Source organism: Arachis ipaensis, chromosome B9 (assembly GCF_059453495.1).
Source record: "Arachis ipaensis isolate K30076 ecotype BB chromosome B9, ASM5945349v1, whole genome shotgun sequence".
Classification (NCBI taxonomy): domain Eukaryota; kingdom Viridiplantae; phylum Streptophyta; class Magnoliopsida; order Fabales; family Fabaceae; genus Arachis; species Arachis ipaensis.
The window spans coordinates 1673170-1691717 of NC_142444.1; the positions used below are offsets into that span (position 1 = coordinate 1673170).

General features: G+C 33.4%; 1 pseudogene; it reads left to right on the plus strand.

Annotated features, from left to right (window-relative positions):
• Positions 1–6269: 6269 nt before the first annotated feature.
• Positions 6270–13519, plus strand: LOC148543506 (uncharacterized; annotated as a pseudogene).
• Positions 13520–18548: the final 5029 nt, after the last annotated feature.

The following is an 18548-nucleotide window of genomic DNA, read 5'->3' on the forward strand; positions in this document are numbered from 1 at the left end:
ATTAAACAAACGACACATCAATGAATAAATATATCTTACCAAATCAGTATTATCACTTTTATGTACTATGCACAGTGTATTTTACGTTCTTCGATAAAATTAAAAATAGATCTATTTCATGGTAGAGATGTTATTTTAGAACCAATTTTTTTAAAAAAATATTACTTGCTTCTAAGTTCTAGGTTTTGTCGTAGTATTAAAATATTTGTTATTTGTAAATCAAAAATGCTATTTGCATATAAAATTAATCATCAATATATTCATATATAAATATATGTATAGTTTAATTTATTTTTAATATATATTTATATTTTAATATATATTTTATACTAATAATTAATTTTAATGATTGATTTTAATATACATATAACATAATTATTTTTTAATTTGTGTACATAAAAAATTTTAGTTGATTTAAATATAATTTATGTTTATCATTTTTTTTAATAATGGATGTTATTTTATAACAAAGCTAAAGTAATTCTTCATTTTTAGTTAAAGAGTAATAAACTACTTATCACAATATTGACTTCAATCCACTAGTACTAATTAAAGGTGCATGGAAAAGTCAAAAACTTAACTTAACTATAGGATAATTAAATATATTTTTGTAAATTAGTTTGATACAAACAATATATTAGCTCACAATATTATATTAGAGTAATTCTAATCCAAGAAGAAAGTGATTTTGATTAGGAGTGTTTACGGGTAGGATGAAATCGAGTTTGTCCTGATCTAGATTCAATTTTAAATATATATTGGGTCTATTTTTTAGATTATAACTCAACCCTAAACTCGATGAAACCTAAATATTTTCAGAACACAACTATATCGAGTCTAAGACGAATGAAAATGGGATTTTTAAAACTTTAATAATAATTTATAAAAAAATTTATTTATGATGCACTTATTTATAAAGAAGAAACTTGTTACCGAAAAATTGATATCTATATTTAAACTTAAATTTGTCCATAAATTCTAATTTGATACTTCTTTGATCTATTTTCTAATTCAACAAGTGTGATTAAAAATAAAACAATAATTAATATAACATATTGAAATTAATTTAAGACATATATATCTTTTTTAGTTCTTTTAGGGTGCACGTAGATCGAGTGAAGCCGTATTCGCTTTGACCCGGATCCAGACCGAAATAATGATTGAGTCTATTTTTGAGTCTCTTACCTGATTCTAGACCTAGTAAAATTATACCAAATTAGTCTCTAAAATATTCAAAGTCGGTCCAAATCTTCATATTCAAAGTCGGTCCAAATCTTCAAACCAAACTGAACCATGTGCACCCCTAATTTTAACTTCCTTAGTGTTAACAATATTGTGCTCTTAGTGCTTGTTTGGACGCCATTATTCTGATAAAAAAAGATCTTTTTTCAATGAAAAAATATATTTTTTTATTTGGGTAAAGTATACTTTTTGTCTCTGAAGTTTGACAAAAGTTTTAAAAATACCCCTAAATTTTATTTTGTTTCAATTTTGTCCCAAAAGTTTTCGATTTGCATCAAATGTATCCTTGACGACTAATTTTTCAAAAAATTTAAGACCAATTCAACAACAATTTCATAAGAACAACCCTCAACACAAGCAAATCAAGCATAATTTTCATGCACTATTGTTAGATTGGTCTTAAATTTTATGAAAATTTAGCCGTCGAGAGTATATTTGATGCAAATCAAAAACTTCTGGGACAAAATTGAAACAAAATAAAACTTAGGGATATTTTTAAAACTTTTCCCAAACTTCAGGGACAAAAAATATACTTTACCCTTTTTATTTTTTAGCTTGTTTGGAAAATTTCGAGTAGTAAAAGTAAAAGCACTAGAAAAATCAGAAAAACATCTTTTTTAACAAGCTGTAATTTATATATTTTTTTAAAAGATATTTTTTTCTTAAAAAAAATATTTTTCATGTAATAAATAAACAAAAAAATACTTTTATATTGTTATATTCAAACATAATTGATAGATAAAAAGATCTTTTTCCATGAGATATTCAAACATAAAATTACTTTTACTTTTCTATAAGATATTTTAAAAAAAGATAACTCGAAAAAAGATCTTTTCTTAGAAGCTCACCCAAACAAGCCCTTAATTAATAATAATTATACTCGATAATATATTATTATTATAGGCACAAAAAAATTATTATAACAATTATATATATATGCATGGGACATGCAATCTCAACCATGCTTTTTGGTAGCGAGTGGATTCACTTCGCCATCGCCATCAATAACAAGCGTGGAGCCCAATCTTTATCCTTTCGACAATATTACTTTCGAATATTAGTGACGATCTCTTAAACCAAGTTCACATGTCATGATTATCAAAATTATTAGATGGATTTAAAAAAAATCTGACACTAAGTTATCCATTATATATTTGTGTTATATATTTTTATGTATTATTTATATTTTAATATATATTTTATACGAATAATTATTTTAATAAATAAATAAATTTGTTTGGTTATATATAATTCAGTTTAAGTAAATAACTAAATTAAGTTTTTTTTTTTAAAATAGCTTAAATAATAAACACTTATATTAAAAATAATTTATAAATAAAATATTTTTTATTTTGTTTTTAAATTTTAAAAGTATTTATTTTAAAAAAAATATAATAAAAAAATTTATTATGAGAGAAAATATTTTTTAAAATTTTTTTATAAGTAGTTAAATAAATTTTTAAAAAATTATAATTTAATTTTAAAAATTACACTAATTATTAATATTATACATTTTTATAAATTAAAAATTTTAAAAAATACTTAAATAGGTCATAGTCTAACAATTAATAATTGTCTGAAGTTGACTATTTTTATTAGTTTCCTAGTGATGGATGTGAAATAATTTGATACATTATAAACCTAACGTAGTATTTGAATGTTTTTGAATTAAAGTATTTGTACATTAATTTTAAAATATATCAAAAGGTGTTTAAGACCTCAAGACTCCAACTAACCCCATAACTTGTTTTAATGCAAATTTATAGATCATTACCCAATATATATATATATATATATATATATATATATATATATATATATATATATATATATATATATATAAGTTATTTTTTACATGAAAAATATTAATTTCTGAAATATAAATTCTATATTGAACTTTTTGCACAAACATCTCATTTTTTATTTTTGTTTTAAAAAAAAACAACTTTTTAGTTGAGAAAAATGCTTTTTTTTTTTTAAGTTCAAAACATAAATTATGACCAATGATTTTGTGTATGTAAACATCAGTATATACTATATGATTGCTGTAAAAGCATAGCCTTATTTTTTGTCTCTGTCAAGTGAATTTTTCAAACTCATAGGCGTAGCATTTATTCATTTCCCTTTGTAGGCTTTTATGTGTTGGGGAGCCTACATTGTAATAAAATTCAATAATAAAAGATGTACAATAAAATTAATCATCAGTATAAAATATATATTAGAATATAAAATATATATTAAAAATAAATTAAATTATATATTTATTTATATATAACATAAATAAATACATGATAATTAATTTATTAACTAATTTTTATGTACACGTAATATTTTTTAATAACAATAATGGATTATTGAAGCATATAAATGTGTAAGCCATGGTGGGGATCTTGACTATGACACCAAGCCAAATTAAGCCATGCCTTAGTGTCGCCCACAACCACAAGTACAGCTGAATTGAACTCATCAAATAAAATAGGCCAAAAATACTAAAATATTTTCATTTCTAAAAGATACATGTGACAGCAATTTATTTTCTAAAGGTTTATAATATTGGAAACATTTTAAATGTACTGAAGAATATCGATGCACCAGTTGTTTTAGCCGTTGATTTTAATTAATATATATTATATATATTTTTTATAGTTCAGATCAACAATTAAAATAATTGGAGCACCAGTACTCCCAATGCACTTGAAATGTTTCCTATAATATTAACTTAGTTTTTAAGAAATGATATATATCGCATTCGTTATTATTTAGCTAATCTTAAAAAGGATTATCTGACATCTATTTAATATTTTTCATGTGTATGTTTATTTGATATATTCCAATAATGTTATATATCTTTTAGAAACTAATTAAAATTGATGTCATAAAACTTTCAGAAACTAAATTAGTATCACGCATATTTGTTTCAAAAAATAAATTTATAGTAGAAATATTCTAGAGATTAAAATGATATGTGTGTATATATCTTTGAGAATTATTTTGCTAATTTAATTAGTCAATAAAAATAAATATATTTTTATGAAGAATGTTAGGGGTCAATAACTTTTGGAATTTATAACTATTAAATAGTCATCAATAAAATTTTTAATGATGTGAAATTAATGTTAGATTTTATCCAATGACTCATTCTTTTTTGCTAGTTACTGTTCCTAGACTTTTTCTATTTGGAATAGTGAGGAACCAAAAAGAAAAAAAATATACAAAGGCCCCACGCACTATATCTAACTTTAAATCATACTTTCAATATTATTTAATATAATACTACCGGAAAAAGTTTTTTTTTTCTTTTCTAAAATAATTAAGTACATGAAAGTAAAAGATATCCACCAAATTAAAAAAGTCAGACAAACGGTCGAATAAAAAATAGAAGGCGTGTTAACTAATAAAATTAAGCAAAAGCCATCATTTAAATTACATTTTTTACAATTTTTTTTATAGAAATACATTTGAACAGTAATTAACTTTCTACCCGTTAAAAATAAAATTATGTTGTCATTAATCATATATTTATTCAGAAAACTTATAAAATTATAAATAGTTGAGTTAGACATTTTTTAATTTAAAAAATATTTGATAGACAATAAAAATCAATTCAAAATAATTAAAGTTTTTATTTTAATTTCTTAATTATTACTAAAAAAATAAATGAATAATTTTAGATATAATAAATATATAATTACAAATATTACATATATATAATTATAAATATTAAATTAAATAAAATAATAACTTTAGGATATTCTCTCTCAAACATTACTCTTTTAATTAATATAACAATAATACCAGGTGTTTCAATTTCGTCTTGTACATGCAGTAATTTATTGGCCAATGACAAACTCTTAAATGAAATTCTAATTTACGACGAATTAGTTATTGGTCTGCCATATTAAAAAATACTGTGAAAAACTAAAAAAAAAAAATGCATTTATTATTTGTAAAGTCCTTCTCTTTTCTATTTTTTTTTTAGTAATTAAATACTTCTATGCTTTCTCTTTCTCTCCTCATATATATTTGTTTTTTTCTGTAAAATAAAGGGGTGTATATATATATACCTTTGTTTATGTGGGAGTAGAACCCACCTCATTAATTACAAGCATGATACATTATTCAGTCACTTTCGGGATAAAAATCATGAATTCATCATCCTTCATCCGTGATGTTTGGTGTTTTTCTATTATTCATTTCCACACTTTCCAACAGGTCCCAGTTTTATCAGCATCATTGTATTCTTATACTGCTATACCATTAATCATTAACATTCCATTAATCTTCTATTACATCTGTTTTAAAATAAGTGTTTCTTTTAATTTTTAAATTTATTAAAAAATTTAATATTTTTAGATAAATTCTTTGTAAAAATACATTAATTTTTCAATAAATTTAAAAAATAAAAAACACTTATTTTAAAATGAAGAAAATAATTAACCATCCATATATATATATATATATATATATATGGTAGAAACTCAAGTGCAGTCGACTTCACGTGAAGTTGATAACTGAATGCTGTTAGATGATTTAACTAATTTAACTAAATTTTTATCTAACAGCTCTCAACTATCAAATTCACATGAAATCAACTGCACCTGAGTTTTTACCTATATATATATATATATAAAATAGGGCAAAAAACGCTAATAAGCCAAGGCAGGAGATTATTTACGTATATCAACCAAAATGAAAATCGTTTCACCAATGAGCCAAAGCATATTTATATATAATTCGAACCAGTCTGGTTCGAACTACGTTTACACATAAATCGAACCAATTCAGTTCGAATTACTAAGGAAAAATTCACTATAATTCGAACCAAGATGGTTCGAACTAGAAACACACATAATTCGAACCACATTAGTTCGAATTAATCAAGGAGAAGCTGCCCAAAGTAATTCGAACCAGGGTTGGTTCGAATTACACAAACCATATTTCGAACTAGGCTGGTTCGAATTAGTGAGAAACTGACCTGTATATATATATGGTTGTAAACGTGAGTTGCTCTCATTAGAGGGTGTAAGATGGCCAGTGACGAGAGTTTTGTAGTGTTGGTTCACCACAGAGGATCCATTAAGAGAAAAACTCATTCCGGTGTGAAGTTCACCGATAAGGATCCTCTCTGTATTATCGTGAGGCCTACGACGAGTTATGATGACCTTGTTAGGTCTGTACTGATGAAAGTTGGTCTGGAAGGTGCGAAGCGGGTTAAGAAGTTTTTCTATCGCATTCCAGTCACGGTGCTCCAAGAAACCGTGAAGTATGATTGTTTCACGATCGGGAGTGATGAGGACTTGCAAGTCATGTTTCATTGTCGTCAGCAGTTTCCGGAGGTGAGGACACCAGAATTGTTGGCAAAGTTGGTTAATGTGGTATCCAGCTCAGGAGTTCGAACCGGAATACCACCACTTTAGCCACGACAGCCGATTCTAGTTCCAGACCTGCCGTTGCTTCTTCGTCTGTCCCTGTGTACGAGCCACCGGTCCAACCTATCGCCTCCTCTTCTTTTGCTGTTGATCTCAATGGCAGCGTAGGCGACGAGGTCGGAACAGCAGAATTTCTGCCGACCTCTTTACAGTGCGCTGCACCGCTTGGGGTTGGAGACGGATTGTTGGGTGATGCAGAGGACGATGACGTCGAGCCGGATATGATTGATGATGACAGCGGCGATGATATTGGAGCGAGTGAGCCTGCAGGGGCGGGAGGTGGTTCTAGCTCTGGCACACAGCAGTATCCACCACATTTTTCCTCTTTGGACTTGGATGCCATGAGGCAGGAGGGAGTTTCTGGGTAGCCTGTTGGATTTGGAGCTAGAGATGCGGAAGGGACTGCTGGTCTGACAGAGTTCCAGGTTGGTCAGCAATTTCAGGATAAAGATGAGGCCCTGTTAAGTGTGAAAAATTACAGCATCCGGCGAGGGGTACAGTACAAGGTAGTGGAGTCTGACTATCGCCGGTATGTGGGCAAGTGTTATGAGTTCGGGAATGGGTGCACATGGTTGATTCGACTGAGTCTCCGGTAGCGCAAGGGCATTTGGGAGGTCAAACGGTACAATGGACCTCATACCTGTCTTGCCACCTCCATCTCGAGTGACCACAGGAGTTTGGATTATCATGTGATATCGGCGTTCATTATGCCAATGGTTAGGGCTGATGCATCCGTCAGCATCAAGGTGCTCCTAAATGCCACGGCCGCACACTTTGGTTTTAGGCCGACGTACAGGAGGGTCTGGTTGGCGAAGTAGAAGGCTGTTGCCCTCATCTATGGTGACTGGGATGAGTCGTACAACGAGCTCCCCAGGTGGGTGTTGGGAGTCCAGTTGATGATGCCTGGTACTGTTGCAGTCCTAAGGACGAGCCCTGTCCGAGTTGGTGGCAGTGTAGACGAGTCTCAAGCTTATTTTCATAGACTGTTCTGGACGTTTCCACCGTGCATCGAGGCATTCCGTCATTGTAAGCTGCTGGTTAGTATTGATGGCACCCATCTGTATGGCAAGTATGGGGGAACGTTGCTCATCGCGATTGCATAGGACGGGAACTCCAACATACTACCTGTTGTATTCGCACTAGTTGAGGGTGAGAATGCAGAGTCTTGGACATTCTTTCTCTCCCACCTTCGTCAGCACGTGACACCGCAGCCCGGTCTGCTGGTTATATCGAATAGGCATAACGGCATCAAGGCCGCGCTTGAGGCTCCCGACGGAGGTTGGTTACCTCCATCTGCATACCGTGCATTCTGCATTCGACACGTAGCGGCTAATTTTGCCCTTACCTTTAAGGGCAAAGACGCACGGAGGCTTCTTGTCAATGCGGCGTATGCCAAGACCGAGGTTGAGTTTGATTACTGGTTTGATATTCTGCGTTCTGAAGACCCGGCAATGTGTGAGTGGGCGAACCGGATTGAGTATTCCTTGTGGACTCAGCATCGTGATGAGGGGCGGAGATTCGGTCACATGACGACGAATATCTCCGAGTGTGTGAACTCAATCCTCAATGGTGTCAGAAACCTCCCAGTATGCTCGCTGGTGAAGGCAACATATGGAATGCTTGCGGAACTCTTTGTTCGCAAGGGGAGAGAGGCTCAGGCCCAGATGGGAACCGGACAAGAATTCAGTCAGCACTTGGTGAAGTGTATTGAGGCCAACTTGAAGACGGCGAGGTGCTTCACGATGACTTTGTACGACAGGGATAACTCCGAGTTTACCGTATCAGAGACCACTCCGACTGGTTCTTTCTCATTGGGTAGCTACAGAGTATCGCTTGCCTCTCAGACATGTGACTGCGGGTACTTCCAGGCACTTCATTTCCCGTGTACGCACGCACTTGCATATTGTGCCTACTCACGGGTTACCTGGACCGCTTATGTTCACAGGGTGTATCGTCTTAGTTCGGTATTCAGTGTGTTTCGGATGGGATTCACACCTCCAATTTCGGAGGGTTTCTGGCCACCATATGACGGGCCCACTGTGATCCTGGACCCTGACAAGAGGCGTGCGAGAGAGGGTCGTCCGAGGTCCACTAGGATACAGACCAATATGGACGAGGCAGATCCGAACCGGCCAAAGAGATGTGGCCTCTGTCGCCAACCCGGACACACACGTCAGAGTTGCCCACAGCTCGGAGGATCGTATCACACAGGGGGCCATTAATGAACATGAAGAAACAACATACATGATATATGAATCATCTAAACAGATGCGAGCCCGTAAAGCAACGACGGGGTACCCGTGTCCTATGACCTCTGCGGATAAGCGGCTCCTCGTCCTTGATCTCATCCTCCTCCTCATCTGGGGCAGGCTGTGCAGGTGGCCTGGGCTGGACGGGTGCCGCAGACGGCCCGGCAACTGAATGTGATGCAGCAGTGTAGGCGGAGGGAGGAGTACCTCCCAATGCAAAATGGTCAGCAACAGATGTCGTAGGAGGCTCGTTCAGATCGACATCTAAAGGTGCCTGTGTGCCGGAACTCTGACCATGTCTCCGGGCCGCCACGTCCTCCTGCATGATGGCAGTAATCTCGTCTAGAAAGTGTGAACCCCCGAAGTCCGCATCAAGCGTATCTGAGGCAAGGAAGTCTGCCCACTGTGATCCCGGACTAACCCATGGGGTACTCTCCTGAAGAGTCTGGTCATGGCCTGGTACACCAACGAAATAATCTCCAAGAGGCCCCGAACCAAGTCCAACGTCACCAGAGTCAGCCCCGTCACCCATACCTGACCCATACCACTCACTTCCATGTCCGCCATCATGGGAACTAACACCAGCAACTACAACAGCCCCTGCACCATCCCCCCTCCCCCACGGGCCCATGCTGATCGTCGTCATTGTCGTCACGGTGATCACCGTGGTGGTCCGCCGCAGCACGCCCTCTCCGTCTCCCTCCCTGCCCTCGTCGTCCGCCTCCATGGGGACCGGCATCGTCAGCCTCGTCCATGGCCTGGTCTAGCCACCTCCACTCACGCTGGCTCCGTCGTGTCCCCACACGAGCTCTCCTCTCAACCCGACACCTGTCGGCACGTCGTCAACACGATCCATGTCAGGAACTCGCCCAGCACCCCTCTGTGACGCCTCCATGGGAATAGGAACGGCTCTCAGATCTCCCAAGTACATCTCCGGAGACAAGAATCTCTTTCCATGCTGACTCCACCACTCCATGAACTCATGTGACGGACCAGGGTCGGCAACAACATCAAACCTGAGCACGTGGTCCGCTTGTGACTCCCAATGGAGATGCCATGACTGCAAAGCATACGGGAACCATCGATCACCGCCTCGGCCGTCCTTCGACATCAGAAAGTCGATGTTCAGGGCGGGATGCGGACGGGGCTGGACCCTGCCGAACTGCGGTAGAACCCTATCTATCTAATGCCACTCTATGACGGCAAAGTATATCAGTGACGTCACAGACCGCCACAATGCTGTATGCCGAGGCTCCAAAGCCTCTGGATGCACAACCTAAAGTACCTCGGGGCTGCTATACGGCATCCAGATAAACTGCACAGATAACTCAACATTGTCAGGCCAACTCATGCACCCAATTCATAAAGTTTGGTTAACTAAATAAACTTGGGCAGTAGTTGACTCACCTCCCTGTCCTGTAACATGTCTATCCTCAGCCTCCACATCTGCACTCTAGGACCCTTCTTGCTACCGGAAGGGTTGTAACCTGACCACCTGCATCTCACATGTGTCTTATTGCTAATTAAATGTGTGAGAGATTTGTAATACGTTATTAATGAACATGGACTTAGCTATATTAAATTGAAATAGAGAAGCCTGAATAGAGTACCTCGAGGACAACGGCCAGCTGAACGTGTCATACCCTGCAGGCCTAAACCGAGGAAAGCGCCAGAAGATCCAGGACTGAAGTAGCTGTAGTGAGCCCGCTAACTTGACCACATGTTTGTTCGCCACTCGGCACATGCACCGGTACAACCATGCCAGTGCTGCAGACCCCCAGCTGTAGGTACCCATCTCCTCAAGCCTAGCTACGTAGGGAAGCCATCTGATGTGAATGCGGTTGCCGGACTTGTCGGCAAACAGCTGCGTACCCAACAACATCATGATGTAGGCACGAGCAAATCGCCGCACAATCTTCTCATCGGCTCCCTCGGGGCACTCTCCAAAAGTCTCCTGGAACCAGCTGCAGTTTACTGCGTACTTCTGAACCTGGCTGGGAGGAGGAATCACTCCAAGCAACTCCTGGAACCACACCCAAGCTGGACGGCCACCCTGGATGTATATCTGGAAATCTGAAAGGCAGCCGCTCACATAACTCCCGTTCACTGGCAACCCCAACTAGTACGCCACGTCCTGAAGTGTGATCGTGCACTCTCCGAACGGCATATAGAACGTGTGCGTCTCCAGACGCCATCGCTCGTCGAAGGCACTCACAAGGGCCTCATCTAACCGGAACCATCTATCGTTCAGCCTCGCAAGATGGTATAATCCGGCCATCTGCAAGTACGGAACGTATCTCTCATCGAGTCGCATGCCCTGCTGCCGCTGCATGCTCCTGATGCATCGTTGTGGTTGCGCATTACATGCACCGCATTGTTAGAACCAACTTGATAACCAATGACAAAAATAACCCACACGATAAACCACTAAAGGAAACCGAGTACAGAATCTACATGCAAAACCAATATATCAAACCTCATTGAAAACCACATGCTCAAACCGCTAACATAAACCTCAAAGAAATCCACTTATCTCAAACACATGCAAAACCACTATCACGAACCGCTTACAAAAGCACATGGTCAACCACTTCCAATACCACCAAAATAAACCGCCAAGGTAAATCATCAACAAAACAGCATACAAAAGTACTAACAAAACCAATACTAAAAACAACTAACCTAAACCGGCAACAAAAGCACATCAATAAACCACTATTATAAACCGCATAAAATTCCATTAACGAGAACCACATGCAAAACAACTATCATATACCACACAACTAAACCACTAACATAAAACAACTAACATAAACCACTAACATAAAACAGCTAACATAAAACAACTAACATAAACCACTAACATAAAACAACTAACATAAACCGCCAACTAAACCACCAACATAAAACAACCAACATAAACCACTAACATAAAACAGGTAACATAAAACAAGTAACATAAACCACTAACATAAACCACCAACTAAACCACCATCTAACCCGCATGCAAAACCTCTCAACTAAACCACTAGCAATACCACTACGATTAACCGCTAATATAAACCGCCACTAAAACCGCATGCAAAACCACTAACTCACATATACCGCTATCACGAAGTTTTTTATGTACTAACCTCGTTGTTGATTACCCCGGCTATATGAACAACTCTGTCCAACCAATATAACCTTGCCGGATCGTCCCCCATCGGCTAAGTATTCCGTTCAGGTCTTTGTCGGATCAAATATGGGTCGTTTTCTCTGGGATTTGGTGGGGTAGGAGAATGGAACAATGGTTCGAATGAGGCTGATTCAAACTCCTTATATAGCCGAAATTCACATAATTCGAACCAGCCTTACTCGAATTACTATTGGAGTCAAATTTAGAGTAATTCGAACCAAGTAGGTTCGAATTACTTGGGAAGCGTTCAAAGGGTATAATTCGAACAAGTCTAGTTCGAATTATAAACACTTGTAGTTCAAACCAAGTAGGTTCGAATTATGTTCATCGAGTATTCCTTAGTAATTCGAACTGAATTGGTTCGATTTATGTGTAAATGTAGTTCGAACCAGGCTAGTTCGAATTATATATAAATATGCTTTGGCTCATTGGTGAAACGATTTTCATTTTGGCTGATATACGTAAATTCCATCCTGCCTTGGCTTATTAACATTTTTGCCCTAAAAAATATATATTACATAGGTATATATTACATGGGTTATAATTGCTACCTGAGGAGGTCCTCCTACAAACTTGGAGGAATATAAATAAAACATGATAATCATAAAATAAAACATATGATTGAAAAATTGTAAGAAGGATATTGAGTTAAGTTTTAAAATGGATCTTAAAGTTGTATTTGAAATTTAAAATGGTTCTTGAAATTAATAGTTATTCAATTATACCCTCGAATTTGTATTTTGAGACTCGTAGTAATCTCTCAGATAATTTTCATAAGCTAAATTCCATCGAAAAGCACACATAGCATCACTGACACGTTTTGGCTATCTGATGTGAAAGAAAAAAAATTTGATAACGATTTTGTCTCTAAATCATTTTAAAAAACTCCAATAATCTCTAAATTTGGTAAAATTCAGTGACCTTAGTCTTTTCTTTTCTTCCTTTCCTTATTACGATCTGCACCATCATCAAAAACTTCACCTCCACCTCAACCATCTGTATCGTCTTCGGCAAATTTCTCACCCTCAAGTCCCATATCAGTGCCATCACCAAGATCATCGTTACCGCTGACATCAACCCCTTCTTCCCGAAATCTACCTCCTCCTCTCACAACAACTAGCATTCAACTAGCTCCTTCAAATTTTACACTTAGGTCATCATCTTCCACAACACCACCAAATCGGTTAACGCTGCCTCCGGCATCCATTATCACTCCACCTCAAAACAAATCACAGACAGACAATTTAGGTCCTATAGCTGGAGGAGATGAGAATGGAATTGGCACTACTGCAATAGTGGCTATCAGTGTAGTGGTTGAAATTCTATTATTTAGAATTATTGGAGTTGCAAGTTGGTGCATGATGAAGAAGAAAAAGAAAAAGGTACTGAACAATGGTGGTTATGTTCTTCGATTATGCTAAACTGAAATTGAAATTAAATTTGCAAGTAGGGGTGGCAAGCGGGCTAGCCCGCCCCGCCTAGTGTGGCAGTCCTAAAATCCCACTCCACCCCGCCTAACTGCGGACTGGCGGGCTAAACCCACCAAATGTTCTCTTTTTTTATTTATTATTAACTATTAAATAATATATATAATTTCACAATCATTTGAATAAATTTATAATTTCTAAACGTATAAAAAAATTATAATTTTTATATTCACAAACATTAAAGTCTTTGTAATTATAAATATCTAATAAACATAATTATAAATATTGTCTCCAAAGCAAAATAAACATAATCTAAAACATTCAATTTTTATCTTCATTCTCTTGTGAGTTGGTTTGGGAGAAGTTGAGTTTTCACAAAAAAATGACAAAAATATCCTCTTGTCAAGAAAACACCAAGCCGACGGGGAAGCCCGCCCTGCCCCATCAAAGCCTGCGGTTTAGACGGGTTTTTGCTATTTGATAGTCTTAATTTTTCAGCCCGCACCGCTTTTTTTTTTTTTTTTTTTTACGGATTACACAGGTCGACCCAATGGGTTTAGGCCCATTTATCACTCCTATTTGCAGAGAAAGATAAGCCAATGTTAGAGTGAGTAAATCGTATTAAAATTGTTGGAGCGTGGTTTCTTTGTTCTTGTTTATTCTCTATTTTCAATTTCTTTGTTCTTTTTTTTTTTCATGATATCCATTCATTGAGTTGTCAGTATAAGCATTAGAACAAATCTGGATTGTAGATTATTTGGTTGAGAATGTTCTAATCTGTTATAAGAAGAGACGAGGAAGGGTGAGAAAAAATTTATAGTATGCAATACTGTAAACTTGTAAACTTCTTCTGAAGATAGGGAGGATAAGGTTTACAAAACAGCTATAACGAAAAAGATAAGAGAAGAAAATGACTTCAGTTATTGAATTAAATTTAGGGATTAGAGTTTAAAAATTGATTTACGGACTAAATTGTCATAAAAAAACTTTTCTCTTCTACATCAGACAGTTGTTGGACTTGTCAGCATGTTAGAACTGATACCATGTGTGTTTTTCAATGGAATCTAGTTGACGAAAACTGAATGAGAAATTATTATAAGTTTTAAAATGCAAGTTTAAGGGCATAATTGGGTAACTATTAATTTTAAGAACCACTTTAAATCTGAGTACAATTTTAGAAATCACTTTAAGATTTAATTCAAAGGATATCTAAGTAGAGTAGTATATATAAATTCCAAACAAATGAAAGTCTTAGAACTTAGGAGCAATGAGATGAAGAAAAATGAAAAATAATTTTAATAGAATATTTACATCTTTTAACGTATAAATTAGTTTTATTTTTTATTTTTTATATTACTGAAATTAAATTAGTGATGTTATGTAATTGAATTTTGTAAAATAAAAATTATAAAACAATGAAAAAAAGGGTTTAATTAAAGACTACGTTTGTTAATTAACATCTAATTTAAGTACAGCAAAAATGAAACCTCCACTAAAGAATTTTAACAATATTTATTAATATTTTTATTTGAAAATCTTATTATATATATATATATATATATATATATATATATATATATATATATAATGGATTTTTATCTTTTTTTATCATCCGCGTTTAAAAGGTTAGCAAATCTACGAAAATCAATGTTCTGAATTTTCTTTAATTAAAATCATAAAAGGAAATCAACTAATTAAAGTAACTCACATTCTGATGCTTATTTGCAAGAAAGGTTTATGTGACATAGGTAATGTTAGGAAAATAAAAAAATAGTTAAAATTTATTTTATTTAATATTTATTAATTATTATAATAATTAATAAAAATTAAATAAAATAAGTTATGATTTTTTTATTAATTTTTTTTGTTATCAAATATTTTCAGGTTTTCATCATCAACCCTTGATTAACATGTTAATTTCCATTGGTTGATATATAGCATATGCTATTATTAGGATCATTAGCATAAATAGATTTTTAATTTTTATGGTAATGTTGGCCTTGCCACTAATATGCTGGGGAACAAGCACCTAATCTAATAGGTTCAATGATTGCTTGGGACGTTGAATATGTGTATAGTATAATAGAAAGAATCTTCTCATAAATTTGAAGTGTCATTGGATATCATGTTTTGATGCTAAGGGAATCTTATTATATATGCTACAGATAAATTATATTGCTATAATAATATGGCATTGTCTACGTGGCACTTAGTGGTTTGGCCTCTTGTCAACCTCTCGAGAAAGTCCATAATATATATGGTAATTCACCTTAATCAAATAAATATAGTTTAAAATTATATAAATGTCTTAAATTAGAAGTGGTTACTTATCCAGTTATCCTATCTTAAATATATCTATATAAGGTAATTTAATTTTATTCATTCACGTATAAATCGAATTGAGTTAATTCAATTTATTAGAGAAAAAGCAAGATAAAAATGACACAATATTAAATTTATTATATGAAGTATATATATAGTAAATTGAATTAACCTAATTCGATTTACTACTAGTATAATATATAAATAAATCAAATCAACTTTATTCAATTTATTAGTTGTACAAAATCTTTTATTTATTTTTTATTAATTTTAAAATATAAATATTAATAACAAAAATATCTTTTATTTGAATTTAAAATAATAGAAAAAAATTAAAACAAATAAAAATAGTAATTCAAATTTTATGTTTTAATTCAAATTTAACAAATTTTATATTTCTACAAATTTATGAATTTATAACAGAATAATAAATTATTTTTAAAAATTTATTAAAAATTATCGTTTAAAATATTAGCATCTAAAGAATCATTACCAAAATTTTTAATGTTAAAAAAATTATTATAAAATATAATTTTTTAAAATGGCATATAAACTCAATTTTAGATTTTTTTAGAGTCTTTATAAGACAAATACCTTAAATTTTGTATCCGTTCTTATTTATTCACGAATCGAATTTTCATTTCTATAAAAAATTTGCAGATTTTTATTAGTTTTTTTTTTTTTTTTGCGACAAATAATTTCTATGGATATTTACTAATGCGAATTTTTTTGCTATTCCTAGATGTGAGTTTAAAAAGAGGTAAGAGAAGAATTTTTATAATTATAAATAATTATGTACTGCTATAAGATCATATTATTAAACACTTTAATATGAGTTCCTATCTTAAATTAAACTTGTATTCTATAATAATTAAGAAAGCCAGGTACAAATAGAAGAGTACTAAAAATAAACAAATTATTGCAGTTGTAAAGGTACTTTATATAGTTATATTACATGAATAACCTCATTCATTTCTTGTTAAATTAACAATGATGTAATGTAACCCAAAAAAAAAAAAAAAACTAAAATCAAATTACAATGTTGAAACAAAACTAATACTACTACTAATTTTTTATATTTATAGTCATATTTTGTTGAAATGATTACAAAATTTTTATTTAATACCAATAATGTATTAATATGAGATAGTATATTTTAGTTAGATCGCTGGATTAAAGTTTCCTCAGATCGAATTTGAGTTTTTGGGATTTAATAATATTTTTGCAAAATGATGTAGAAGCTATGATGCACGGACATTGGCACGGAAACGGGACATGACACGACACGGAACATGCTGACACGTGAATTTTAAAATCTTACATGACACGGAGACACGCATACATATAAAATATAAAGTATATTTTAGATAAACTGTAATGATATTTTAATATTTTATTGATATTAAAATATAAATTAATTTTTTAAATTATTTTTAATGCCTTATTTAATTATATTAAGTATTTAAAATATTTTTTATTTTGATAAATAATAATATATACTATATCTAAATTTATTTTAAGAATATATATTAAGAATAAAACCGGACATGCTGACACGTGATGGTATTTAGGTGTGTCTAAGTGTGTCCGGAAAAAAAATTTTTATTTTTTATTGAAACACGATCTGAATACAGTAAACATGCATGTCAGATGAGTATCAATGAGTATCGTGTCCGAAATATGTTCAACACAAAGACACAGCAACTAAGCAAAGTATCCGTGCTTGGTAGAAGAGTGAGTTAAAAAAGGTGTTATTTATTTTAGTGAGAAGGACCCACAAAGAGAAGCAGCTACTGAAAGTTCAGAGTTCAGAGTATCAAAGAGAGTGGGACCCACAAGAGTGAGGTAAGGGGCAAGTTGGTGGGACCCACAAAGAAGGGTGTCAATGTCAATAATGAATGGGTCTGTGGGTCGGTATGCTTTGCTGAGTGCTGAGTGCTGAGTGGTGCCCGTTTTCCCTTCTCTATCCACTCTTCTTCTTTCTTCCCCCTTACCATATCCATTACAACCATGCATAACCCTTTATTTAAAAAAAAAAAAAAAAACAGTCCTCAACAATTATTTCAAAAGAGAACCAAAGTTTCAATAAAATTTTTTTTTGGCTCTTTACTTTATTTTTGTAAAAATTGATTCTATCACTATTTTTTTGTATTAATAAAATTAACCTATATAATATATTAAATTATTGATTTATTTGTTAAGAACTAACTAAAATTGACAATTTTTTTATAAGAAATCTCGTTATTTTTTTACTAGAGGTATTCATAGATCGGATCCGATCCGTATATCCGTGGTGTTTATCCGAATCCGATCCGAAAATTACGGATATAGATCCGATCCGCAAGATTTTCGGATTGGATCGGATCAGATCCGCACACTAGTCGGATTTTGAATTTTGTGTTGGTATCCGCAAAAATTAAGAAATAAATAAGTAAATATTCTTTTTATGTTTTATTTTAACTAATAATTATCATATATGTTGTATTATTTTAATTTATTATTTAAGAAAAGTATGTTTAATATTATTTTAAGTGTAAATATATTTAAAAGAATAAAAAAAATGAACTTTATTGATATGTTTTTAATAAAAATAAGCTCTTAAAAATATTTTTGTGTTTTGTGGATATATCCAATATCCGATCTGATCCGATCCGCAAATGTGCGGATTGGATCGGTTCGGATCAAACCTTAAAAACTGCGG